Consider the following 27,741-nt stretch of genomic DNA (forward strand, 5'->3'; position numbering starts at 1 on the left):
ACTGGAAGTGGTCCAGTCAAAGGACTTTTGAGTTGTCTGAGGGGAAATGCTAGATGGGTTCAGATATAAAAGTACAAAGACTTTCTGTTTCATTTTTAGTTTCTTTATTTTATATTATAATTGATTTACAATGTTGTATTACTTTCACATATACAACAAAGTGGTTCAGTTATGTATATATAATATTCTTTTTCAAATTCTTTTCCTATATAGGTTATGACAGAATATTGAGTAGAGTTCCCTGTGCTGATAGAGTTAAAGCTTAGGGCCCTTTAAGGAGGAAGTGAACATTCTGGCTCATGATTTCCTCAAGCCTTGTGCAACAATGTACCCAGCCTCAGAACTGGCCTTTCTTTAGATCAGGAACTAAGGAACTAATGATCACACACACAAGGTCTTGCTCATGGAAATGCTTTTCTTAGGCTCTATATTAATGATTGTAACTGTAACAGATCTTGCCTGGGAACCTGTTTCTCAAGACTTGTACCCCTGATTACATAGCAACAGTATATCTTTCCCAGAGACCTTTCCTAGAATCCTTCCTCCCTGGCTAATCTTGTGCCAAAGTTATCTCAAAATGTATGCTTTGGGTAATGGTCTGGTGAAAGTCTTATGCCTTAAGGTATTCTTTTTATCTATTCTCAGCAACCAGCTGAGACGTAAATAAGGCCCTGCTTAAAATAGGGAGGTGGGTTCTCTGCTACCCACTTCTGATGTCTATGTCAGAAGCTTTTTCTGTCACTTTTACTTTAAAGGAAAATCTACACAAAACTCTGAGTGACTGAGACTGTTTTTGGTTTCAGAGTTAAAGCTTCTCCTTTGGAGACCACAAATCCGGTGGCAGTGTTCACCATTCACTGCTAAGCTATCATCTTGGGGGCTCATCCAGGATCTTCAAAGCAAGGTAAGAATACTCAGAGCTGGAACTCTTTTACTGTTTTACTGTAAAGGCTCTATTTTGCTAACTCAAAAGCATATGGACTGAAGTTCTTTTGCCCAATCAGCTTTTCCTGGTCTCTCCGACCATTTTGTAACTGCTTGGGGAATTTGAAGCTACTAACCTAGTGTGCCAATCACTTCAGTACTCTTGCCTTGAGATCCATATGAGCAGTATGAAAAGGCAAAAAGATAGGACACTGAAAGATTAACTCCCCAAATCAGTAGGTGCCCAATATGCTATTGAAGAAGAGTGGAGAAATAACTCCAGAAACAATGAAGAGACAGAACTAAAGCAAAAACAACACCCAATTGGGGATGTGACTGGTGATGGAAGTAAAGTCTGATGTGTAAAGAGCAATATATAGGAACCTGGAGTGTTAGGTCCATGAATCAGTGTAAATTGGAAGTGGTCAAACAGGAGATGGCAAAAGTGAACATCAACATGTTACAAATAGTGAACTAAAATGGACCAGACTGGGCAAATTTAATTCAGATGACCATTATATCTAAATACTGTGGGCAAGAATCCCTTAGAAGAAATGGAGTAACCCTCATAATCAACAAAAGAGTCTGAAATGTAGTACTTCAGTGCAACATCAAGAAAGACAGAATGAACCCTGTTCATTTCCAAGGCAAACCATTCAATGTTATAGCAATCCAAGTCTATGCCCCAACCACTAATGCTGAAGAAGCTGAAGTTGAACGGTTCTTTGATGACCTACAAGACCTTCTAGAACTAACACCAAAAAGAAGTCCTTTAAGTCATACGGGACTGTAATGCAAAAGTAGGAAGTCAAGAGATACGTGGAGTAAAAGGCAAGTTTGGCCTTGGAGTACAAAATGAAGCAAGGCAAAGGCTAACAGAGGTTTACGAAGAGAACGCCTTGGTCATAGCAAACACCCTCCTCCAACAACACAAGAGATGACTCTACACGTGGACATCACCATATGGTCAATATCAGATTGATTATATGTTTTGCAGCCAAAGATGGAGAAGCTCAATATAGTCTGCAAAAACAAGACTGGGAGCTGACTGTGGCTCAGATCATGAACTCTTTATTGCCAAAATCAACTTAAATTGAAGAAAGTAAGGAAAACCATTAGAACATTCAGGTATGACCTAAATCGAACCCCTTATGATTACACAGTGACAGTGACAAATAGCTTCAAAGGATTAGATCCGATAGAGTGCCTGAAGAACTATGGACGGCAGTTAGTGACATTGTACAGGAGGCAATGATCAAGACCATCCCCAAGAAAAAGAAATGCAAAAAGCCAAAATGGTTGTCTGAGGAGGCCTTACAAACAACTGATGAAAGAAGAGAAGAGAAAGGCACAGGAGAAAAGGAGAGATAAACCCATCTGAATGCAGAGTTCCAAAGAATAGCATGGAAAGATAAGAAAGCCTTCCTCAATGATCAATGAAAGAAATACAGGAAAACAGCTTCTATTGTTTGGGAAAGATTAGAGATCTCTTCAGGAAAATTAGAGATACTAAGGGAACATTTCATACAAGCTCACAGTAACAGATAGAAATGGTATGGGCCTAACAGAAGCAGAAGATATTAAGAAGAGGTGGCAAGAATACACAGAAGAACTATACAAAAAAGGTCTTAATAACCCAAATAACCACAGTGGTGTGATCACTCACCTAGAACCAGACATCCTGGAAAGCAAAGTCAAGTGGGCCTCAGGAAGCATCACTACAAACAAAGCTAGTGAAGATGTTGGAATTCCAGTTGAGCTATTTCAAATCCTAAAAGACGATGCAATGAAAGTGCTGCAATCAATATGCCAGCAAATTTGGAAAACTCAGCAGTGGCCACAAGACTGAAAAAGGTCGATTATCTCACAAGCTAACAAAATAATGCGCAAAATTTCCAAGCCAGGCTTCAACAGAACTTTCAGATGTTCAAGCTGGATTTAGAAAAGGCAGAGGAACCAGAGAGATCAAACTGCCAATATCCACTGGATTATAGAGAAAGCGAGAGAGTTCCAGAAAAACATCTACTTCTGCTTTATTGACTACGCCAAAGCCTTTGACTGTGTGGATAACAACAAACTGTGGGAAATTCTTAAAGAGATGGGAATACCAGACCATCTTACCTGCCTCCTGAGAAGTCTGTATGCAGGTCAAGTAGCAACAGCTAGAACTGGATGTGGAACAATGGACTGGCTTCAAATTGGGAAAGGAGTATGTTAAGGCTGTATATTGTCACCCTGCTTATTGCAGAGTACATCATGCGAAATGCCAGGCTGGATGAAGCACAAGCTGGAATCAAGATTGCCAGGAGAAATATCAATAACCTCAGATATGCAGATGACACCATCCTTATGGCAGAAAGTGAAGAGGAACTAAAGAGCCTCTTGATGAAAGTGAAAGAGGAGAGTGAAAAAGCTGGCTTAAAACTCAACATTCAAAAGATGAAGATCATAGCATCCAGTCCCATCACTTCATGTCAAATAGATGGGGAAACAATGGAAACAGTGACAGACTTGCTTCTCTTGGACTCCAGAATCTTTGCAGATGGTAACTGCAGCCATGGAATTAAATGACACTTGCCCCTTGGAAGAAAAGCTATGATCAACCTAGACAGTGTATTAAAAAGCAGAGACATCACTTTGCTGACAAAGTCAGTCTAGTCAAAGTGATGGTTTTTCCAGTAGTCATGTATGGATGTGAGAGTTGGATCATAAAGAAAGCTGAGCACTGAAGAATAGATGCTTTTGAATTGTGGAGATCACACCAGTCAATCCTAAAGGAAATAAGTCCTGAATACTCATTGGAAGGACTGATGGTGAAGCTGAAGCTCCAATACTGTGGCCACCTGATGGGAAGAAGTGACTTATTGGAAAAGACCCTGATGCTGGGAAAGATTGAAGGCAGGAGGAGAAGGGATCAACAGAGGGTGAGATGGTTGGATGGCATCACCGACTCGATGGACACGGTCGCAAGGAGTTGGACACGACTGAGCAACTGAACTGACTGAACTGAATCTAGTGTGCCAGTTTATAGACTTTCAGGGGACCTTCAATCCATGCTTCTATTGTGTTTTTCTAGCCAGACCCCCATTTCAAGTTTTACAGACACTGCAGGCACAGACACATTAGGGAGCTAGCTAGAGCTCTAGCTCCAGGGACATCTCTCAGACTGGAAATCACCATCCTGACTTCAGAGACCCAGAGGCGAGTTCTTGTCACCACTATGCCTCTGGACTACATGGACAGAGACATTGCTGGTGAGCATGAGATTCCTGAGGATATAGATTGGGGCACCTCAGTTTGGGGCAAATTGGAAAAGCAGCACGCTTCTTCCCTTGGTAATGCTAGCTCTTAGCAGACCAGAGAATGCCTGGTGGCTCTGGTCTCAGCTCCTTAGATAATCTTTCTGTACAATCTGCAGGACAGGAATAGAAAGGCTGACCTTGACACTCCATGAACAGGATAGACTATCTTTTCACCGCTGGCCAACTCTTCATTGCCTCCTTGGAAATTCCATAGACTGGCATGGCTTTTCTCAGAAGAGACGTTTGGGTTTCACATTTGTCCCTTTGGACTTACCACTTTTCCTGCAACAGGGCACGAACACACACAGTACTCATGGTCGCCTTGCGACTTTGGCATGGGGCGCATTCCAGAAGACTATCCTGTGGCACCCTGGGTGGCGTCTGAGAAAAAGGGGAAACGAAATGAAGGCTTTGATGGTAAGGGACTAGACGTCAATGTGGAATGCTACCAGGTCCGCTCCTGGTGCATCTCCACCCCTCCCTGACGGTGGAACGAGTAGGATCAAAGAGAACAGATAGTACACCCACGCCAATAGGAGACGAGTTAAATCCAATCAGGGAAGGGACACTTAGGTGGAAAACTTGTCTCCACCACCATCTAGAACAGAGAGATACACCTCTGGTAGAAAAAAAAAGGGTGTCAGGTGCCACTTTTTCTCTCTTACAAATGGGAGCTTCACACCATTTCAGTCCCATCCCTTTAGACTGTATCTTGGAAAGCCTGGGAGGTAACTAAAGAAGTGGTGTAAAGTCACCAGGGGAAGCCACTTTGGGTTTCAACTCTGACCCATTGGTGTATAGAAAAGTCACTCAGAACACATAGCACTGTCTCATATCATAAGAGCACAAATGAAAACAGTAATGAGAGGGGTACCCGCTCTTCAGGATTTGACCATAGGAGCCTTGGAGCAAGCTACACTGCTCCACCCAGCATGTGATATGAGACAAAAAGGAAGCCGTGGGGTGATCATTTTTGACAGGGACTGGCAACGGGTTTGGGACATGGCCAGGGACTTTCCCAACCAGTCCTCACCTTTCCCTCAGAGCAAGCTGAGAGAAAGATGGGCACCTGCACCAGATGAATGGGCAGACTCTGACCGGCCAGTGCAAGGGAGAGGCTAGATATTCTACCCATCACCCAGCAGAGACCTGGGGGAGGGGTGCTTCCACAGTAAGAAAGAACAGTCGCCGAACATCATCTCTTTCTTTGTCTTACAGATGGGAACATCACAAAGTGCCAGTGCTACTGCTGCTAAGTCACTTCAGTCGTGTCCGACTCTGTGCAACCCCAGAGATGGCAGCCCACCAGGCTCCCCCATCCCTGGGATTCTCCAGGCAAGAACACTGGAGTGGGTTGCCATTTCCTTCTCCAATGCATGAAAGTGAAAAGTGAAAGTGAAGTCGCTCAGTCATGAGCGACTCTGAGCGACCCCATGGACTACAGCCTGTCAGGCTCCTCCATCCATGGGATTTTCCAGGCAAGAGTACTGGAGTGGGGTGCCACTGCCTTCTCCGAAAGTGCCAGTATTACCCACTAAATCTGGGATAAGTTTGATAATTGTAATCATCTTATTCATGTGGTTTGTTCCTTGTATCTGTAATTGTATAATGAATTTTGTATCTAAGCAGCTTGAGACTTTTAAGTTACAATGGTTCAAGCTCCTACAATTTCCACAGCCTCCTCCAACTGTTACTTGGGGCCTCTAGATCAGAGACCCTGAGGGTAAGGAGAATATGTTGCCTTAACAATTTAGGGTCTGTGCCACTTACCAACAGGAAGAAATTACATATGATTTCTCCACCCCTTTCCCTGACAACCATATTCTCCTAAAAGAAAAAGGAGGGAATGAGAGAGTTAAAGCTTAGGGCCCTTTAAGAAGAAGGTGAACATTCTTGCTCATGCTTCCCTTAAGCCTTGTGCGACAATGTATCTTGCCCAAGATCTGGCCTTTCTTTAGGTCTGGAAAATGATCACACACACACAGCACAGTGTGTTATTCATGGAAATGCTTTTCTTCAGTTCAGTTCAGTCACTCAGTCATGTCCGACTCTTTGTGACCCCGTGGACTACACCAGGCCAGGCTTCCCTGTCCATCACCAACTCCCAGAGCTTGCTCAAACTCATGTTCATCGAGCCGTTGTTGCCATACAACTATCTCATCCTCTGTTGTCCCCTTCTCCTGCCTTCAATCTTCACCAGCATCAGGTTCTTTTCCCATGAGTCATATCTTCCTATCAGGTGGAGAAAATATTGGAGCTTCAACACCAGTCCTTCAAATGAATATTCAGGACTGATTTCTTTTAGGATTGACTGATTTGACCCCCTTGCAGTCCAAGGGACTCTCAAGAGTCTTCTCCAACACATCAAAAGCATCATTCTTCGGTGTTAGGTTTCTTTATTATCCAACTCTCACATCCATACATGATTACTGGAAAAACCATGGCTTTGACTAGACGGACATTTGTTGGCAAAATAATGTCTCTGCTTTTTAATATGCTGTCTAGGTTGATCATAGCTTTTCTTCCAAGGGGCAAGCATCTTTTATTTTCACAGCTGCAGTCACCAGCCACAGTGCTTTTGGAGTCCAAGAAAATAGTCTGTCACTGTTTCCCCATCTATTTGCCATGAAGTGATAGGACTGGACACCATGATCTTAGTTTTCTGAATGTTGAGCTTTAAGCCAGCTTTTTCACTCACCTCTTTCACTTTCATCAAGAGGCTCTTTAGTTCTTCTTTACTTTCTGCCATAAGGGTGATGCCATCTGCATATCTGAGGTTATTGGTATTTCTCCTGGCAATCTTGATTCCAGCTTGTGCTTTATCCAGCCCAGTGTTTCTCATGATGTACTCTATGTATAAGTTAAATAAGCAGGGTGACAATATACAGCCTTGACGTATTCCTTTCCCAATTTGGAACCAGTCTGTTGTTCCATGTCCAGTTCTAACTGTTGCTTCTTGACCTGCATACAGATTTCTCAGGAGGCAGGTAAGGTGGTCTGGTATTCCTACCTTACCTGCTTTTTCTTAGGCTCTATGTTAACGATTATAACTGTAACAAATATTACCTGGGAACCTGTTTCTCAAGACTTGTACCCCTGATTACATAGCAACAGTATACCTTGCCCAGAGACGTTGCCCAGAACCCTTTCTCCCTGGCTAAGTTTGTGCCAAAAATTATCTCAGGATGTATGCCTTGGGAAAGGGTCTGGTGGAACTCTTACAACCTTGAGGTGTTCTTTTTATCTATTCTCAGCAGCCAGTTAAGAAATATGTAAGGCCCTGCTTAAACTAGTGAGGTGGATACTCACCTAACCCCTTCTGATGTCTATGTCAGAAGCTTTTTCTGTCACTTTCACTTTAAATAAAAATCTACACAAAGTTATGAGTGACTGAGACTGTCTTTGGTCCCAGAGTTAAAGCTTCTCCTTTGGAGACCACGAATCCAGCTGCACCGTTCATCATTCACCACTATGTTATCCGTGCTATGCAGTATCGTTGATGGTTATCTCTTTTTTTCCCAAAAAACTTTTTTTTATTTTGTATTGGGATATAGGTGATTAACAGTGTTGTGGTAGCTTCAAGTGAATGGGGAAGAGATTCACCATCCACATACATGTATTCATTCTCTCTCAAACACCCCTCCCACCCAGGCTGGCACACAACATTGAGCAGAGTTCCGTGTGCTATATCATAGGTCCTTTTAGTTACCCATTTTAAATATAGCAGTGTATACATGACTCTCCCAAAGTCCCTAACTATCCTTTCTTAGCAACGATAAGTTCATTTTCTAAGTCTGCGAGTCTCTCTGTTTTGGAAGTAAGTTCATATGTATCATTTTTTCTTAGATTTCATGTATAAGGGATGTCATGTGATATTTCTCCTTCTCTGTCTAACTTACTTGACTCAGTATGACACTCTCTATATCCATCCATGTTGCTTCAAATGGCATCATTCATTCTTTAATGGCTGAGTAATATTCCATTGTATATATGAACCACATCTTCATTATCCATTCCTCTGTCAATGGGCATTTAGATTGCTTCCATGTCTTGGTTATTGTAAATAGTCAGGCAATGAACATTGGCGTGCATGTATCTTTTCAATCATGCTTTCTCCAGATATATGCCCAGGAGTGGGATTGCAGTCATATGGTAGCTCTATTTTTCACTTTTTAAGTAACCTCCATACTGTTCTCCATAGTGGCTATACCAATTTACATTCCCAGCTATAGTGTAGAAGAGTTCCCTTCTCTTTACACCCACTCCAGCATTTCTTTTTTGTGGATTTTTTGATGATAGCCATTCTATCTAAGAAATTTCTGTTTTAAAATGGGGAATGGGGGGAAACCTGCTATTAAGGCTTCAGTGTACAAGCTTTATTTCAAGCAGTGATAAAATTACTTGAAGCAGGATATTATAACTCTTATGATCCAGACAGCCTCATCTAGAGCAAAGCTCTTAACAGAATCTCATCCTGAGGCAGACAGGCTAGGTACCCATCTCCAGCAGGACTGGAGCAGGGGACCTTACCCCAGAAAAAGCCTGGTCAGTCTGTTGTTGTTGTTTAGCCCCTAAGTCATGTTCAACTCTGTGACCCCATGGACTGCAGGATACTAGCCTTCCCTATCCTTCACTATCTCCTGGAATTTGCTCAAACTCATGTCCATTGAGTCAGTGATGCCATCCAACCATCTCATCATCTGTCCTCTTCTTCTCCTGCTGCCCTCAATCTTTCCCAGCATCAGGGTCTTTCCCAAGGAGTCTGTTCTTCACAACAGGTGGCCAAAGTAATGGAGCTTCAGCTTCAGCATCAGTCCTTCCAACTCCAAATTCAGAGTTGATCGCCTTTAGGATGGACTGGTTTAATCTCCTTGCTGTCTAAGGGACTCTCAAGAGTCTTCTCTAGCCCCACAATTTGAAAGCATCAGCCCTTCCACGCTCAGCCTTCTTTATGGCCCAACCCTTACATCCATACATGACTACTGGAAAAATGATAGTTTTGACTTTTTGACCTTTGTCAGCAAAGTGATGTCTCTTCTTAATAGTCTGTTTGTCATAGCTTTTTTTTTTAACCAAGAAGCAAGTATCTTATTTTCATGGCTGCAGTCACTGTCTGCAGTGATTTTGGAGTCCAAGAAAATAAAGTCCTTCACTGTTTCCATTGTTTCCCCATCTATTTGCCATGAAGTGATGAGACTGGATGCCATGATCCTAGTTTTCTGAAGGTTGAGTTTTAAGAAAGCTTTTTCACTTTCATTAAGAAGCTCTTTGGTTGCTCTTCACTTTCTGCCATAAGAGTGGTATTATCTGTATATTTGAGGTTGTTTATATTTCTCCCAGAAATCTTGATTCCAGTTTGTGATTCATCTAGCCTGGCAGTTCACATGATGTACTCTGCGTATTAGTTAAATAAGCAAGGTGACAATATACAGCCTTGATATACTTCTTTCCCAATTATTAACCAGTCTCCTGTTCCATGTCTGGTTATAACTGTTGCTTCTTGATCTGCATACAAATTTCTCAGGAGGCAGTTTAGGTGGCCTGGTATTCCCATCTCTTTAAGAATTTTCCATAGTTTGTTGTGATCCACACAGTCAAAGGCTTTTGTTTAGTCAATGAAAAAGAAGTAGTTGTTTTTCTGAAATTCTCCTGCCTTTTCTATGATCCAGTGGATGTTGGAAATGTCAGGTTCCTCTGCCTTTTCTAAACCCAGGTTGTACATCTGTAAGTTCTCAGTTTAAGTACTGTTGATGCCTAGCTTGAAGGATGTTGAGCATTACCTTGCTAGCACATAAAATGAGCACAAATGTGTGGTACTTTGAACTTTCACTGGCACTCCCCTCCTTTGGAATTGGAATGAAAACTCACCTTTTTCAGTCCTGTGGACACTGCTGAGTTTTCCAAATTTGCTGACATCTTGAGTGCAGCACTTTTACAGCATCATCTTTTAGGATTTGAAATAGCTCAGCTGGGACTCCATCATCTCCACTAACTTTGTTCATAATGATGCTTCCTGAGGCCCACTTGACTTCTCATTCCAGGATATCTGGGTTTAAATGAGTGATCACCATTGTGTTTATCTAGGTCATGATGATCTTTTTTGTATAGTTCTGTGTATTCTTCCCACCTCTTCTTAGAATCTTCTGCTTCTGTTAGGTCCATACCATTTCTGTAGTTTACTGTGTCTAACTTTTCATGAAATGTTCCCTTGGTATCTAATTTTCTTGAAGAGGTCTCAGGTCTTTCCCATTCTCTTGTTTTCCTGTATCTCTTTGCATTGACCAATGAGGAAGGCTTTCTTATCTCTCATTGCTATTCTTTGGAACTCTGCATTCAAATGGGTATCTTTCCTTTTATCCTGTGCCTTTTGCTTCTCTTCTTTTCTCAGCTGTTTGTAAAGCCTCCTCAGACAACCTTTTTGCATTTTGCCTTTTTGCATTTCTTTTTCTCAGGAATGGTGTTGATCACCACCTGTAAAAGTCATGAACCTCCATCCATAGGTCTTCAGGAAGTCTATCAGATCCAGTCCTTTGAATCTATTTATCATTTCCACTGTGTAGTCGTAAAAGGTTCGATCTGAAAAGGTCATATCTGAATGTTCTAGTGGTTTCCCCTACTTCCTTCAATTTAAGTCTGAATTTGTCAATAAGGTGTTCTTGATGTGAGCCACAGTCAGCACCTGGTCTTGTTTTTGCTGACTGTAAAAGAGCTTCTCCATCTTCCACTGCAAAGAATATAATCAATCTGATTTCAGTATTGACCATCTGGTAATGACCATGTGTAGAGTCTTCTCTTGCATTGTTTGAAGAGGATATTTGCTATGACCAGTGCTTTCTCTTGGCAAAACTCTGTTAGCCTTTCCTTGCTTCATGTTGTACTCCAAGGCCAAACTTGCTGTTACTCCAGGTACCTCCTGACTTCCTATTGTTGCATACAGTCCCCTATGATTTAAAGGACATCTTTTCTGGTGTTAGTTCTAGAAGGTCTTGTAGGTATCATAGAACAGTTCAACTTCAGCTTCTTCAGCATTAGTGGTTAGGGCACAGATTTGGATTACTGTGATATTGAATAGTTTGCCTTAGAAATGAGCCAAGATCATTCCGTCATTTTTAAGATTGCAGCAAAGTACTGCATTTCGGACACTTTTCTTGACCATGAGGGCTACTTCATTTCTTCTAAGTGATTCTTGCCCACAGTAGTAGATATAAAGGTCATCTGAATTAAATTCACCCTTTTCCATCCATTTCAGTTCAGTGATTTCTTAAATACCAATATTCACTGTTGTCATCTCCTGTTTGAACACACATACTTTCCTATTAGTGTCCAGAAGTCTGGAGAAGGTGGAGGCATGCATGGACAGTTTGGCCTCAGGCCAAATAATAGGGAGGAAATACAGCCCCACCCATCAACAGATAAGTGGATTAAAGATTTACCATCTCTTTAAGAATTTTCCAGTTTGTTGTGATCAAAGGGTCACAACACAAAGGAATACCAAACCACCTGACCTGCCTCCTGAGAAAGCTATATGCACGTCAAGAAATAAGTTAGAACTGGACATGGGTTATGTCCCAGTTAGAACTGGGATATGGCAAAAAACCACCACAATATTGTAAAGTAATTAGCCTCCAATTAAATTAATTTTAAAAAGAAAACAAAAAGAACTGGACATGGAAAAATAGACTGGTTCCAAATTGGGAAATGAGTATGTAAAAGCTGTATATTGTCACCCTGCTTATTTAACTTATATGCAGAGTACATCATGAGAAATGCCAGGATGGATGAAGCACAAGCTGGAATCAAGATTACCAGGAGAAATATCAATAACCTCAGATATGCAGATGACAGCATCCTTATGGCCAAAAGCGAAAAAGAACTAAAGAGCCTCTTGATGGAAGTGAAAGAGGTGAGTGAAAAAGTTGGCTTAAAACTCAACATTCAGAAAACTAAGATCATGGCATCCAGTCCCATTACTTCGTGGCAAATAGATGGGGAAACAATAGAAACAGTGACAGACTTTATTTTCTTGGGCTCCAAAATCTTTGAACATGGTGACTGCAGCCATGAAATTAAGAAACACTTGCCTCTTGGAAGAAAAGTTATGACCAACCTAGACAGCATATTAAAAAGCAGAGACATTACTTTGCTAATAAAGGTCCATCTAGTCAAGGCTGTGGTTTTTCCAGTAGTCATGTATGGATGTCAGAATTGGACTGCAAAGAAAGCTGAGTGCCGAAGAATTGCTGCTTTTGAACTGTGGTGTTGGAGAAGAGTCTTGAGAGTCTTCTGAACACCAAGGAAATCCAACCAGTCAATCCTAAATGAAATCAGTCCTGAATATTCATTGGAAGGACTGATGCTGAAGCTGAAACTCCCATCAAATCACCTGATGTGATGAACTGATTCATTGAAAAAGATCTCAATGCTGGGAAAGATTGAAAGCAGGAAGAGAAGGGGACAACAGAGAACAAGATTGTTGGATGGCATCACCAACTCTATGAACATGAGTTTGAGTATGCTCTGGGAGTAGGTGATGGACAGGGAAGCCAGGCATGTGACAGTCCATGGGGGTCACAAAGAGTCGGACACAACTGAGCAACTGAACTGACTGAGCATGCCCCGCCCATCATTATAAGACCCAGCTTCCCCCTCAGTCAGGCTCTCCCATCAGGAAGCTTCCATAAGCCTCTTATCCTTATACATCAGAGGGCAGACAGAATGAAAACCACAGTCACAGAAAACTAACCAAACTGATGACAGCCTTGTCTAACTAATGAAAATACGAGCCATGCCATGTAGGATCACCCAAGATGGACGGGTATGGTGGAGGGTTCTGACAAAGAGTGGTCCACTGGAGAAGGGAATGGCAAACCACTTCAGTATTTTTGCCTTGAGAACCCCATGAACAGTATGAAAAGGCAAAAAGATAGGACACTGAAAGATGAACTCCTCAGATCAGTAGGTGCCCAATATGCTACTGGAGAAGAGCAGAGAAATAACTCCAGGAAGAATGAAGACATGGAGCCTAAGTGAAAACAACACCCAGTTGTGTATATGACTGGTGATGGAAGTAAAGTCTGATGCTATAAAGAACAATACTGCATAGGAACCTGGAATGTTTTGCCCATGAATCAAGGTAAATTGTAAGCAGTCAAACAGGAGATGGCAAGAATGAACATTGACATTTCAGGAATTGGTGAACTAAATGGACCAAAAAGGGCAAATTTAATTCAAATGACCATTATATCTAATACTGTGGCAAGAATCTCTTAGAAGAAATGGAATTGCCCTCATAGTAAACAAAAAAGTCAGAAATGCAGTACTTTCGTGCAATCTCAAAAATGACAGAATGGTATCTGTTCATTTCCAAGGCAAACCATTCACTATCACAGTAATCCAAATCTATGCCCCAACTACTAATGCTGAAGAACCTGAAGTTGAATGGTTCTATGATGACCTACAAGACCTTCTAGAACTAACACCAAAAAATCCTGTCCTTCATCACAGAGGACTGGAATGCAAAATTACAAGTCAAGAGATACCTAGAGTAAAAGGCAAGTTTGGCCTTGGAGTACAAAATGAAGCAGGGCAAAGGCTAACAGATTTTTGCCAAGAGAATGCACTGGTTATAGCTAACACCTTCTTCCAACAACACAAGAGATGACTCTACACATGGACATCACCAGATGGTCAATACTGAAATCAGATTAATTATATTTTTTTGCAGTGGAAGATGGAGAAGCTCTATACAGTCAGCAAAATCAAGACCAGGAGCTGACTGTGGCTCATATCATGAACTCCTTATTCCCAAATTTAGACTTAAATTGAAGAAAGTAAGGGAAACCACTAGAGCATTCAGGTATGACCTAATCAAACCCCTTACAATTATGCAGTGGAAGTGATAAATAGATTCAAAGGATTAGATCTGATAGAAAAGAGTGCCTGAAGAACTATGGATGGCGGTTCATGACATTGTACAGGAGGCAGTGATCAAGACCATCCCCAAGAGAAAGAAATGCAAAAAGGCAAAATGGTTGTCTGAGGAGGCCTTACAAACAAGTGAGAAAAGAAGAGAAGTGAAAGGCACAGGAGAAAAGGAAAGCTATATCCATCTGAACGCAGAGTTCCAAAGAATAGCAAGTAGAGATAAGAAAGCTTTCCTCAGATCAATCCAAAGAAATACAGGAAAATAATAGAATGGGAATGGCTAGAGATCTCTTCAAGAAAATTAGAGATACTAAGGGAACATCTCATGCAAAGATGGGCACAGTAAAGGACAGAAACATTATGGACCTAACAGAAGCAGAAGATACTAAGAAGAGGTGGCAAGAATACACAGAAGAACTATACAAAAAATATCTTCAAGATGCAGATAGGCACAATGGTGTGATCACTCACCTAGAGCCAGGTGGAATGAGAAGTTAAGACAGCCTCAGAGACATCATTATGAACAAAGCTAATGGAGGTGATGGAGTTCCAGCTGAGCTATTTCAAATCCTAAAGGATAATGCTATGAAAGTGCTGCACTCAATATGTCAGCAAATTTGGAAAACTCAGCAGTGTCCAGGACTAGAAAAGGTCAGTTTTCATTCCAATCCCAACGAAAGGCAATGCCAAAGAATGCTCAAACTACAATTGCAGTCATATCACACGCTAGCAAAGTAATGCTCAAAATTCTCAAAGCAAGGCTTTAATAGCACGTGAAGGGCAGAGACATTACTTTATCAACAAAGGTCTGTCAAGGCTATGGTTTTTCCAGTAGTCATGTATGGATGTGAGAGTTGTACTATAAAGAAAGCTGAGCGATGAAGAATTGATTCTTTTGAACTGTGGTGTTGGAGAATACTCTTGAGAATCCCTTGGACTGCAAGGAGATCCAACCAGTCCATCCTAAAGAGATCAGTCCTGAGTGTTCATTGGAAGGACTGATGCTGAAGCTGAAATTTCAATACTTTGGCCACCTGATGTAAAGAGCTGACTCATTTGAAAAGACCCTGATGCTGGGAAAGATTGAGGGCAGGAGGAGAAGGGGATGACAGAGGATGAGATGGCTGGATGGCATCACTGACTCAATGAACATGAATTTGGGTAAACTCCGGGAGTTGGTGATGGACAGGGAGGCCGGGTGTCTGCAGTTCATGGGGTTGCAAAGAGTCGGAAAGGACTGAGTGACTGAACTGAACAGAGAACTTCCAGATGTTTAAGTTGGATTTAGAAAAGGCAGGGGAGCCATAGGTCAAATTGCCAACATCCATTGGATCATAGAGAAAGCAAGAGAGTTCCAGGAAAAACATCTACTTCTGCTTTACTAACTACACCAAAGCCTTTGACTGTGTGGATCACAACAAACTGTGGAAAAATCTTAAAAAGATGGGAATACTAGACCACCTTACCTGCCTCCTGAGAAATCTGTATGCAGGTCAAAAGCAACAGTTAGAACCGGACATGAAAAAACAGACTGATTCCAAATTGGGAAAGGAGTATGTCAAGACTATACATTGTCACCCTGTTTATTTAACTTATATGCAGAGTACATCATGCAAAATGCCAGGATGAAACACAAGCTGGAATCAAGAGTGCAGCGAGAAATATCAATAACCTCAGATGTTCAGATGACCCCACCCTTATGGGAGAAAGTAAAGAGGAACTAAAAAGCCTCTTGATGAAAGTGAAAGAAGAGAGTGAAAAGGCTGGCTTAAAACTCAACATTCTGTGGGAGAAGACGAGGGTGGGATAATTTAAGAAATCCATTGAAACATGTATATTACCATATGTGAAATAGATCACCAGTCCAGGTTTGATACCTGAGACAGGGTGCTCAGGGCCGGAACATTGGGATGACTCTGAGGCATGGGATGGGGAGGGATGTGGGAGGGGGCTTCAGAATGGGCAACACATGTACACCCATGGCTGATTCATGTCAATGTATGGCAAAAACCACTACAATATTGTAAAGTAATTAGCCTCCAATTAAAATAAATTAATTTATTTTCTTAAAAACCTCAACATTCAAAAAATGAAGATCATGGCACCCAGTCCCATCATTTTATGGCAAATAGATGGGAAAACAATGGAAACAGTGACAGACTTTATTTTCTTGGGCTCCAAAATCTTTGCAGATTGTGACTTCAGCCATGAAATTAAAAGGCATTTGCTCCTTGGAAGAAAAGCTGTGACCAACCTAGACAGCATATTAAAAAGCCAGAGACATTACTTTGCTGACAAAGTTCTATCTAGTCAAAGCTATGGTTTTTCCAGTAGTCATTTATAGATGTGAGAATTGGACCATAAAGAAAGCTGAGTGCCTAAGAATTGATGCTTTTGAACCATGGTGTTGGAGAAGGCTCTTGGGAGTCCCTTGGACTGGAGGAGATTAAACCAGTTAGTCCTAAAGGACATCAATCCTGAATGTTCATTGGAATGACTGATGGTGAAGCTGAAACTCCAATACTATGGTCCCCTGATGCAAAAAAACACTCATTTGTAAAGACCCTGATGCTGAGAACGATTGAAGGCAGGAGGAGAAGAAGCCGATGGAGGATGAGATGGTTGGATGGCAGCACTGACTCCATGGACATGAGTTTGAGCAAGCTCCGAGTGTTGGTGGTGGAGGGGGGAGCCTGGCATGCTGCAGTCCATGGGGTGGCAGGGAGTTGGACATGACTGAGCAACTCAGCTGAACTGAACAGACTTTTCCTTGACTCGTGGACCTAACATTTCAGGTTTCCGTGCAATGGTATTCTTTACAGCATCAGATTTTACATTCTCCACCTGAAACATCCACAACTGGGTTCTATTTCCACTTTGACTCAGCCTCTTCATTCTTTCTGTAGCTATTTCTCCACTTTTGCCCGTAACATATTGGACACCTACTGACCCGGGCGGGGGGGGAGGTGCTCATATTCCAATTTCATATCATTTTGCCTTTCCAAACTCCTTGTGGGGTTCTCAAGGCAAGAATCTGAAATGGCTTGCCATCCCCTTCTCCTGTGGACCATGTTTTGTCAGAACTCTCCACCATGACCCATCTAACTTCAGTAACCCTGCACAGCATGGCTCATAGTTTCATTAAGTTTCACAAGGCTGTTATCCATGTGGTCATTTAGGTTTGTTGTCTTTTGTTTCATTCTGAAGGCCAAGGGATTGTAGTTATTTGATATTCTGTCTTCTAATGAATGAGGATAAGAAGTTTGTGCACCTTCCTGATGTGAGGGACTCTCTGTGGGGAAAACTGGGTCTTCCTCTGTTGGGCACAGCCATGATCAGTAAATCTTTATACCAATTTTCTGCTTATTGGTGTGGCTGTGATCCCTCGCTGTAGTTTGGCCCAAGGCAGCCCAGTCCTGGAATCTGCAGTCGCTATGATAGGGCCACAGGCTATGGTAAGGCGATTGGCAACCTCTTTCAAGAGGACCTATGCCAACATGCTGTGCCTCCCAGGATGACTGCTGCCAGTGCCCCCAACCCTGTGGCAGGCCCACATCTCTGCAAGAGATGTCATAGGCAAGTCTACCTCAGTCTCCTGTGCACTCACTGTTCCTTTCCCCTGGGTTCTGATGTTCACAGGGTTTTGTTTGGGCCCTCCAAGAGTCTCTGTTTCCCTCAGTTTTGTGAAAGTTCCATAATCAACCTCCACTGAGCTTCAGACCTGGGGATTCCCAGTCTCTTGGCTGGATCCCAGGTTGAGAAGTGTGATGTGGGGTCTAGGACCTTCCCAACAGTGCGAGAACTTCTATGGTATAATTGTTCTCCAGTTTGTGGGTTGCCCACTTGATGGCTCTGTGGTAGGGCTAATGGCGAACTCCTCCAAGAGGTCAGTCTCTTCCCTCAAAAATCCCTCCATCCTCTCCAAGGCAGCCTCCCTGTTCCACATTGATTAGCCTCACTGCCTTCAGTCCTTTCACATTTATTGAGCACCTATTACATACATAGACAACTTACTAAAAAGCAGAGACATCACTTTGCCAACAAAGGTTCGATAGTCAAAGCTATTGCTTTTCTAGTAGTCATGTACCGATGTGAGAGTTGGACCATAAAGAAGGCTGTCCACCAAGAAGAGATGCTTTCACATTGTGGTGCTGGAGAAGACTCTTGTGAGTCCCTTGGACAGCAAGGAGTTCAAACCAGTCAGTCCTAAAGGAAATCAACCCTGAATATTCACTGGAAGGACTGATGCTGAAGCTGAAGTTCCAATATTTGGCCACCTGATGCAAAGAGCCCACTCACTAGAAACGATCCTGATGCTGGCAGAAAGTAAGGGCAGGAGGAAAAGAGGCCGACAGAGGATGAGATGGTTGGATGGCATCACTGACTCAGTGCACATGAGTTTGAGGAAACTCCAGGAGATAGTGAAGAACAGGGAAGCCTGGTGTGCTGCAGTCCGTGGGATTGCAGAGTTGGACACAACTGAGTGACTGAACAACAGGACTATATACCACACACACAGTCAGGTGCTTGACATACAAATGCAAAATTAAAGAAACATTATCCCTGCCTTCAGAGAACGTTAGAGACCAAACTCCTCTCCTACTGGAAAGAAGAAGGAAGCACTTTGAGTTAATTGCAGGACCCATAAGAAAGAGGAGGGAGACAGAATATTACAATCTGTACAATAGCCCTATATTACTAGCTCTCCCACAGTGCAAGCAATGGTCATGTAATACTTGAGGAACACTGTTTTAAAATACAAGATATCTTAAAATATCTTAAAAATAACTTCCTCCCCCACCTTGTTTTCATGGTTGCTGATTCATTTTTTAATTCATTTGTTATTTATTTTAAAAACATGTATAGAGTGCTATGTGCCAATTAAGAAATATGCAGTTCCTCGTCTCAAAGAGGATGAAGTTACATGTGATGAGGTTTTGACCATTTTAACAGGGAAATTAAAAAAGTCTTTAACAACAAAACACAATATATGTATGCACTTACAAGATATTTACTATGCAGTATACAACAAAGTGTCATGTATATGTGGTGGTATAATATCCATACTTTCTGGGGAGAACTTGTTTTCTCTATAATTACTTATAATTTTCTGAAATGATAGTGATAGAAAAGGTAGATATTTTAAAATATTCTTAGCAAATGTTTGTGGCCATCCACAACAGTGCCTTGACCTGAATTGTATGTTTGTTGTTGCTTAGTCACTAAGTCACGTCCAATTCTTTTGTGACCCCACAAGGGCTGTAACCCTCAAGGATACTCTGTTCATGATTTCCCAGGCAAAAATAGTTGAGTGGGTTACCATTTCCTTTTCTAGGGGATCTTCCTGACCCAGGGATTGAACCTGAGTCTCCTGCATTGCAGGTGGATTCTTTACCACTGAGCCACCTGGGAAGATCATATGAGGATCATATGAATTATATACATGATATTGTAGTAAAGTGGTCATGTGATTAGCTGTCATACTGTGAAAACTAGGAAAACTTAGGAAATCTGTAAGTCTGAGAACCACTGGTTTCATGTATCACATTTATAACCAGTTCCTCTCTACCTTTATTTACTTTTCCCAACCATAAAATGAATGTTTCAATAGGCTGGGTTTTCTGTTTGCTCTCTTCATACATTCATCTTTGGAAAGTTTATTCCTTTCAGGATTTCAACAACACATGTCTACAGTACTTTACAATTTATAAAGTTCTTTGTGTAAAGTAGTCCCTAGTGTCAGAAGGATATGTTTTTAAATCTGGATTCCTGTATTTATTAGTTTTGTAATCATGTATTACCAAACTCAGGTTTGACTATTTGCCACTCAAAAGTCAATATTCAATAGATAAGTGTTGGTTGGAAAGATTACTTTATTCAGGAGGCTGGCTACCTGGGGAGAAGGTGGACTTGAGAGGGTAACAGGAAGGAAGGCCAGGGGTCTCCAAATGGAGGAAATAGGCTACAAGTGTCAGACTTTTTTTTTTTTTTTAATCTCCCTCTCAAGCAGCAGGAGGAAAAAAACTACTAGTATTAAATTCTTTTCCACTCTCTATAAAAATTTTAAAAAAGGTTTCTCTTAAAATTCTATCTGCCATGATGAGGCCTAGCGCCACCTGAACTTAACTTTTCTCAAACCTTGAGCTAACCAATGTGTTTTTCTTATGGAAATGTTTTTCTTAAGCTATGTTAAAGAACTATGTATTTACCCTAGACTCTTTCCTCAAGTCAGTTCCACTCTTTCTTCAAGTCGGTTCCACTTATTGGTAAGACTCAGAACCAATAATTCAGTTCAATCACTCAGTCATGTCGGATTCTTTGCGACCCCATGGACTCCAATGCACCAGGCCTCCCTGTCCATCACCAACTCCCCGAATTTACACCAACTCATGTCCATTGAGTCGGTGATGCCATCCAACCATATCATTCTTTGTCATCCCCTTCTCCTCCTACCTTCAATCTTTCCCAGCCTCAGGGTCTTTTAAAATGAGTCAGCTCTTCACATCAGGTGGCCAAAGTATTGGAGTTTCAGCTTCAGCATCAGTCCTTCCAATGAATATTCAGGACTGATTTCCTCTAGGATGGACTGGTTGGATCTCCTTGCAGTCCAAGTGACTCTCAAGAGTCTTCTCCAACACCACAGTTCAAAAGCATCAATTTTTCGGCACTCAGCTTCCTTTATAGTCCAGCTCTCACATCCATACATGACTACTGGAAAAACCATAGCCTTGACTAGACGGACCTTTGTTGGCAAAGTAATGTGTCTCTGCTTTTTAATATGTTATCTAGGTTGGTCATAACTTTTCTTCCAAGGATTAAGCGTCTTTTAATTTCATGTCTGCAGTCACCATCTGCAGTGATTTTGGAGACCAAGAAAATAAAGCCTATCACTGCTTCCACTGTTTCCCCATCTATTTGCCATGAAATGATGGGACTGGATGCCATGATCTTAGTTTTCTGAATGTTGAGCTTTAAGCCAACTTTTTCACTCTCCACTTTCACTTTCATCAAGAGGCTCTTTCAGTTCCTCTTCACTTTCTGCCGTAAGGGTGGTATCATCTGCATATCTGAGGTTATTGATATTTCTCCCAGCAATCTTGATTCCAGCTTGTGCTTAATCCAGCCCAATATTTCTCATGATGTACTCTGCAAATAAGTTAAATAAATAGGATGACAATATACAGCCTTGACATACTCCTTTCCCGATTTGGAACCAGTCTGTTGTTCCATGTCCAATTCTAACTGTTGCTTCCTGACCCTCATACATGTTTCTCAGGAGGCAGGTCAGGTGGTCGGTATTCCCATTGCTTTAAGAAGTTTCCATAGTTTATTGTGATCCACACAGTCGAAGGCTTTACTATAGTCAATGAAGCAGAAGTAGATGTTTTTCTGGAATGCCCTTGCTTTTTTGATGATCCAACAGATGTTGGCAATTTGATCTCTGATTTCTCTGCCTTTTCTAAAACCAGCTTGAACATCTGGAAGTTCACAGTTCACATACTGTTGAAGTCTAGCTTGGAGAATTTGGAGCATTACTTCGCTAGCGTGCGAGATGAGTACAATTGTGCAATACTTTGAACATTTTTTTTGGCATTGCTTTTCTTTGAGATTGTAATGAAAACTGACTTTTCCAGTCCTGTGGCCACTGCTGAGTTTTCCCAATTTGCTGGCATATTGAGTGCAGCACTTTCACAGCATCATCTTTTAGGGTTTGAATAGCTCAACTGGAATTCCATCACATCCACTAGCTTTGTTCATAGTAATGCTTCCTAAGGCCCACTTGACCTCACACTCCAGGATGTCTGGCTCTAGGTGAGCCAGACACCATCGTGATTTTCTGCGTCATTAAGATCTTTTTGTTGGAGAAGGCAATGGCAACCCACTCCAGTACTCTTGCCTGGAAAATCCCATGGACTGAGGAGCCTGGTGGTCCTGCAGTCCATGGGGTCGCTAAGAGTCGGACAGGACTGAGAGACTTCACTTTCACGCATTGGAGAAGGAAATGGCAACCTGCTCCAGTGTTCTTGCCTGGAGAATCCCAGGGATGGGGGAGCCTGGTGGGCTGCCATCTATGGGGTCGCACAGAGTCGGACACAACTGAAGCTACTTAGCAGCAAGATCTTTTTGTATAGTCCTTCTGTGTATTCTTACCACCTCTTCTTAATATCTTCTACTTCCACACCATTTCTTTCCTTTTTTGTGAACATCTTTGCATGAAATGTTCCATTGGTATCTGTAATTTTCTTGAAAAGATCTCTAGTCTTTCCCAAACTATTGTTTTCCTCTACTTCTTTGCATTGATATCTTAGGAAGGCTTTCTTACTCTCCTTTCTATTTCTTGGAACTCTGCATTCAGATGGATATATCTTTCCTTTCCTCCTTTGCCATTAACTTGTCTTCTTTGCTTAGCTATTTTTAAGGCCTCCTCTGACAACCATTTTGCCTTTTTGCATTTTTTCTTCTTGGGGATGGTTTTGATCACTGCCTCCTGTACAGTGTTATGAACCTCTGTCCATAGTTCTTTAGGCACTCTATCTATCATATCTAATCCCTAGATTCTATTTGTTACTTCCACTGTATAATTGTAAGATATTTGATTTATGTTGTAACTGAATGGCATGGTGGTTCTCCCTACTTTCTTCAGTTTAAGTCTGAATTTGGCAACAAGGTTTTTTTGATCTGAGCCACAGTCAGCTCCAGGTCTTGTTTTTACTGACTGTATAGAGCTTCTCCACCTTTGGCTGCAAAGAATATAATCAATCTGATTTCAGTATTGACCATCTGGTGATATCCATGTGTAGAGTCATCTTTTGCATTGTTGGAAGAAGTTGTTTGCCATGACAGGTGCATTCTTTTGGCAAAACTCTGTTAGCTTTTGCCCTGCTTCATTTTCCTCTGAAGCCAAATTTGCCTGTTATTCCAGGTGTCTCTTGACTTCCTACTTTTGTAATCCTATCCCCTATGATGAAAAGGACAACTTTTTTTGGTGTTAGTTCTAGAAGGTCTTCTAGGTATTATAGAACTGTTCAACTTCATTCTTCAGCATTAGTGGTGGGGGCATAGGCTTGGGTTACTGTGATATTGAATGGTTTGCCTTGGAAATGAACAGAGATCATTCCATCATTTTTGAGACTGCACCAAAGTACTGCATTATGGACTGTTTTGTTGACTATGAGGGCTGCTCCATTTCTTCTAAGGGATTCTTGCCCACAGTAGTAGATATAATGGTCATCTGAATTAAATTAGCCCATTCTGGTCTTTAGCTCACTGATTCCTAAAATGTCAATGTTCACTCTTGCCATCTCCTGTTTGACCACTTCCAGTTTACCTTTATTCATGGACCTGACATTCCAGGTTCCTGTGCAGTATTGATCTTTATAGAATTGAACTTTACTTCCACCACCAGACACATCCACAACTGGGCATTGTTTTTGCCTTGACTCAGCCTCTTCATTCCTTCTGGAGCTATTTCTCTACTCTTCTCCAGTAGCATATTGGGTACCTACCAACCTGGGGAGTTCATCTTTCAGTGTCAAATCTTTTGCCTTTTCATACTGTTTGTGTGGTTCTCAAGGCAAGAATGCTGAAGCGGTTTGCCATTCCTGTCTCCAGTCAACCACTTTTTGTCAGAACTCTCCATCAAGACCCGTCCATCTTGGGTGATCCTACATGGCATGGCTCATAGTTTCATTGAGTTAGACAATGAATCATGTGATCATTTTGATTAGTTTTCTGTGATTGTGATTTTTATTCTGTCTGCCCTCTGATGGATGAGAATAAGAGGCTTGTGGAAGCTTTCTGATGAGAGGAATTGGCTTTAGGGAAAAATGGGTCTTGTTCTGGTGGGAGGGTTCAGTTCACTTCAGTTCAGTTGCTCAGTCATGTCCGACTCTTTGTGACCCCATGGACTGCAGAACACCAGGCCTCCCTGTCCATCACCAATGCCCGGAGTTTACTCAAATCAAGTCCATCAAGTTGGTGATGCCATCCAGCCATCTCATCCTTTGTTGTCCCCTTCTCCTCCTACATTCAATATTTCCCAGCATCAGGGTCTTTTCAAATGAGTCAGCTCTTCACATCAGGTGGCCAAAGTATTGGAGTTTCAGCTTCAGCATCAGTCCTTCCGATGAATATTCAGGACTGATTTCCTCTAGGATGGACTGGTTGGATCTCCTTGTAGTCCAAGGGACTCTCAAGAATCTTGTCCAACACCACAGTTCAAAAGCATCAATTCTTTGGTGCTCAGCTTTCTTTATAGCTGAGCTATAGCTATAGCTCTCACATCCATATATAACTACTGGGAAAACCATAGCCTTGACTAGACGGACCTTTGTTGGCAAAGTAATGTGTCTCTGCTTTTTAATATGCTATCTAGGTTGGTCATAACTTTTCTTCCAAGGATTAAGCATCTTTTAATTTCATGGCTGAAGTCACAATCTGCAAAGATTTTGGAGCTCAAGAAAATAAAGTCTGTCACTGTTTCCATTGTTTCCCCATCTATTTGCCATGAAGTGATGGACCAGATGCCATGATCTTAGTTTTCTGAATGTTGAGCTTTAAGCCAACTTTCTCACTTTCCTCTTTCACTTTCATCAAGAGGCTCTTTAGTTATTCTTCACTTTCTGCCATAAGGGTGGTGTCCCAGTGTAAGAATCCCATGATCAGTATGAAAAGGTTGGGGGTGGGAGCATGCTCAGTAAATCTTTAATCCAATTTTCTGCTGATGGGTGGGGCTGTATTCTGACCCTGTACACCATACACTAAAATAAACTCAAAATGGATTAAAGACCTAAATCTAAGACCAGAGTCTATAAAATTTATAAAACCGTAAAATTTATAAAACAGTCTCTGACATAAATCCCAGGAATAACCTTGATGACTCACCTCCTAAAATAATGGGGGAAAAAAACCCAAAATAAACAAATGGGATCTAATTAAACTTAAAAGCTTCAGCAAAGAAAACCATAAACAAGACAAAAAGACAACCCTCAAAATAGAAGAAAATAATTGCAAATGAAGCAACTGACAAAGGATTAATCTCCAAAATACACAAGCAGCTTATATAGCTCAACCAGAAAAACAAACAACCCAATCAAAAAATGGGCAAAAGACCTAAACAGACATTTCTCCAAAGAAGACATACAGATGGCTAATAAACAGGTGAAAAGATGCTCAGCATGGCTCATTCTTAGAGAAAGGCAAGTCAAAACAACAAAGAGGTGTCACCTCACACTGGTCAGAATGGTCATCATCAAAAAAACCTACAAACAATAAATGCTGGAGAGGATCTGGAAAAAAAAGAACCCTCTTACACTGTTGGTGGGAATGCAAATTTGTATAGCCACTGTGGAAAATAGTATGGAGATTTCTTTTAAAAACTAGGAATAAAACTACCATATGATCTAACAATCCCACTACTGGGCATATACCCTGAGAAAACCATAATTGAAAAAGACACATGTATCTCAATGTTCATTGCAGCACTATTTACAATAACCAGGCCATGGAAACAACCTAGATGTCCATTGACAGATGAATGAAAGAAATTGTGGTGTGTATATATATATATATATATATATATATATATATATATATGAATATTGAAAGTGAAAGTGAAGTTGCTCAGTCATGTCCGACTCTTTGTGACCCCATGGACTTAGCCTCCTCCGTCCATGGGATTTTCCAGGAAAGAATACTGGAGTGGAATATTACTCAGCCATAAAAAGGAATGCATTTGAATCACTTCTAATGAGATGGATGAATCTAGAGTCTATTATACAGAATGAAGTAAGTCAGAAAGAGCAAAATAAATGTCGTGTGTTAATGCATATATACATGGAATCTTGAAAGATGGTACTGATGAACCTACTTGCAGGGCAGCAGTGGAGATGCAGACATACAGAACAGACTTGGGGACACAGTGGGGGTAGGAGATGGTGGAACCCATTGAGAAAGTAGCATCAAAATTTATGCTTTACCACATGTAAAATAGATAGCCAGTGGGAATTGGCTGTATGACACAGAGAACTCAAACCCAATTCTCTGTGACAACCTGGAAGAGTGGGATGTGATGGGAGGTGCAAAGGAGGCTCAAGAGGAAGGGCACATATGTATACCTATGGCTGATTCATGTTGATATATGGTAGAAACCAATAATAATTTACAATAATACTGTAAAGCAATTACCCTCCAATTAAAAATAAATAAATTTTTTTAAAAAAGACATTTGAAATACTCTTGCTACTTGGAAGAAAAGCTATGACCAACTTAGCATATTAGAAAACAGAGACATTACTTTGCCAACAAAGGTCCGTCTAGTCGAGGCTATGGTTTTCCCAGTAGTCATGTATGGATGTGAGAACTGGACTATAAAGAAAGCTGAGCGCTGAAAAATTGATGATTTTGACCTGTGGTGTTGGAGAAGACTCTTGAGAGTCCCTTGGACTGCAAGGAGATCCAACCAGTCCATACTAAAGGAAATCAGTCCTGAATATTCGTTGGAAGGACTGATGCTGAAGCTGAAACTCCAATACTTTGGCCACCTGATGTGAAGAACTGACTCATTTGAAAAGACCCTGATGCTGGGAAAGATGGAAGGTGGGAGGAGAAGGGGATGACAGAGAATGAGATGGCTGGATGGCATCACTGACTCAATGGACATAAGTTTGAGTAAATGCTGGGAGTTGTCATGGACAGGGAGGCCTGGCGTGTTGCAGTCCATAGGGTCACAAACAGTTGGACACACTGACCGACTGAACTGAACTGAAAAAAAGAAAACATTGTACAGGAAGCAGTGATAAAATCATCCCCAAGAAGAAGAAATGCAAAAAGGCAAAATGGTTGTCTGAGGAGGCCTTACAAATAGCTGAGAAAAGAAAACAAGTGAAAGAAAAGGGAGAAAAGGAAAGATTATCTGAATGCAGAGTTCCAAAGAATATCAAGGAGAGATCAGAAAGCTTTCCTAAGCTATCAATGCAAAGAAATAAAGGAAAACAATAGGTTGGGAAAGATTAGAGATCTCTTCAAGAAAACTGGAGATATCAAGGGAACGTTTCATGCAAAGATGGGCACAATAAAGGACAGAAACAGTATGCTGCTGCTGCTGCTGCTAAGTCACTTCAGTCGTGTCCAACTCTGTGCGACCCATAGACGGCAGCCCACCAGGCTCCCCCGTCCCTGGGAATCTCCAGGCAAGAACACTGGAGTGGGTTGCCATTTCCTTCTCCAATGCATGAAAGTGAAAAGTGAAAGTGAAGTCTCTCAGTCATGTCTGACTCTTAGCAACCCCACGGACTGCAGCCTACCAGGCTCCTATGTCCATGGGATTTTCCAGGCAAGAGTACTGGAGTGGGGTGCCATTGCCTTCTCTGAGAAACAGTATGGACCTACAGAAATAGAAGATAATAAGAAGAGGTGGCAAGAATACACAGAAGAACTATACAAAAAGGAAAAAAAAAGACTATTAGAAGAAGAATGAGGGCATTCTTAGTACTTTTATATGAAACTCTTTCCAAGATATACTGTCAGGAGAAAAAAAAAATCAGGTCCAACAGTGTGCGTGTGTGTACTAAATTGCTTTAGCCTTTCCGAC

This window comes from Bos indicus x Bos taurus, chromosome 3 (assembly GCF_003369695.1).
Source record: "Bos indicus x Bos taurus breed Angus x Brahman F1 hybrid chromosome 3, Bos_hybrid_MaternalHap_v2.0, whole genome shotgun sequence".
NCBI classification, from domain to species: Eukaryota; Metazoa; Chordata; class Mammalia; order Artiodactyla; family Bovidae; genus Bos; species Bos indicus x Bos taurus.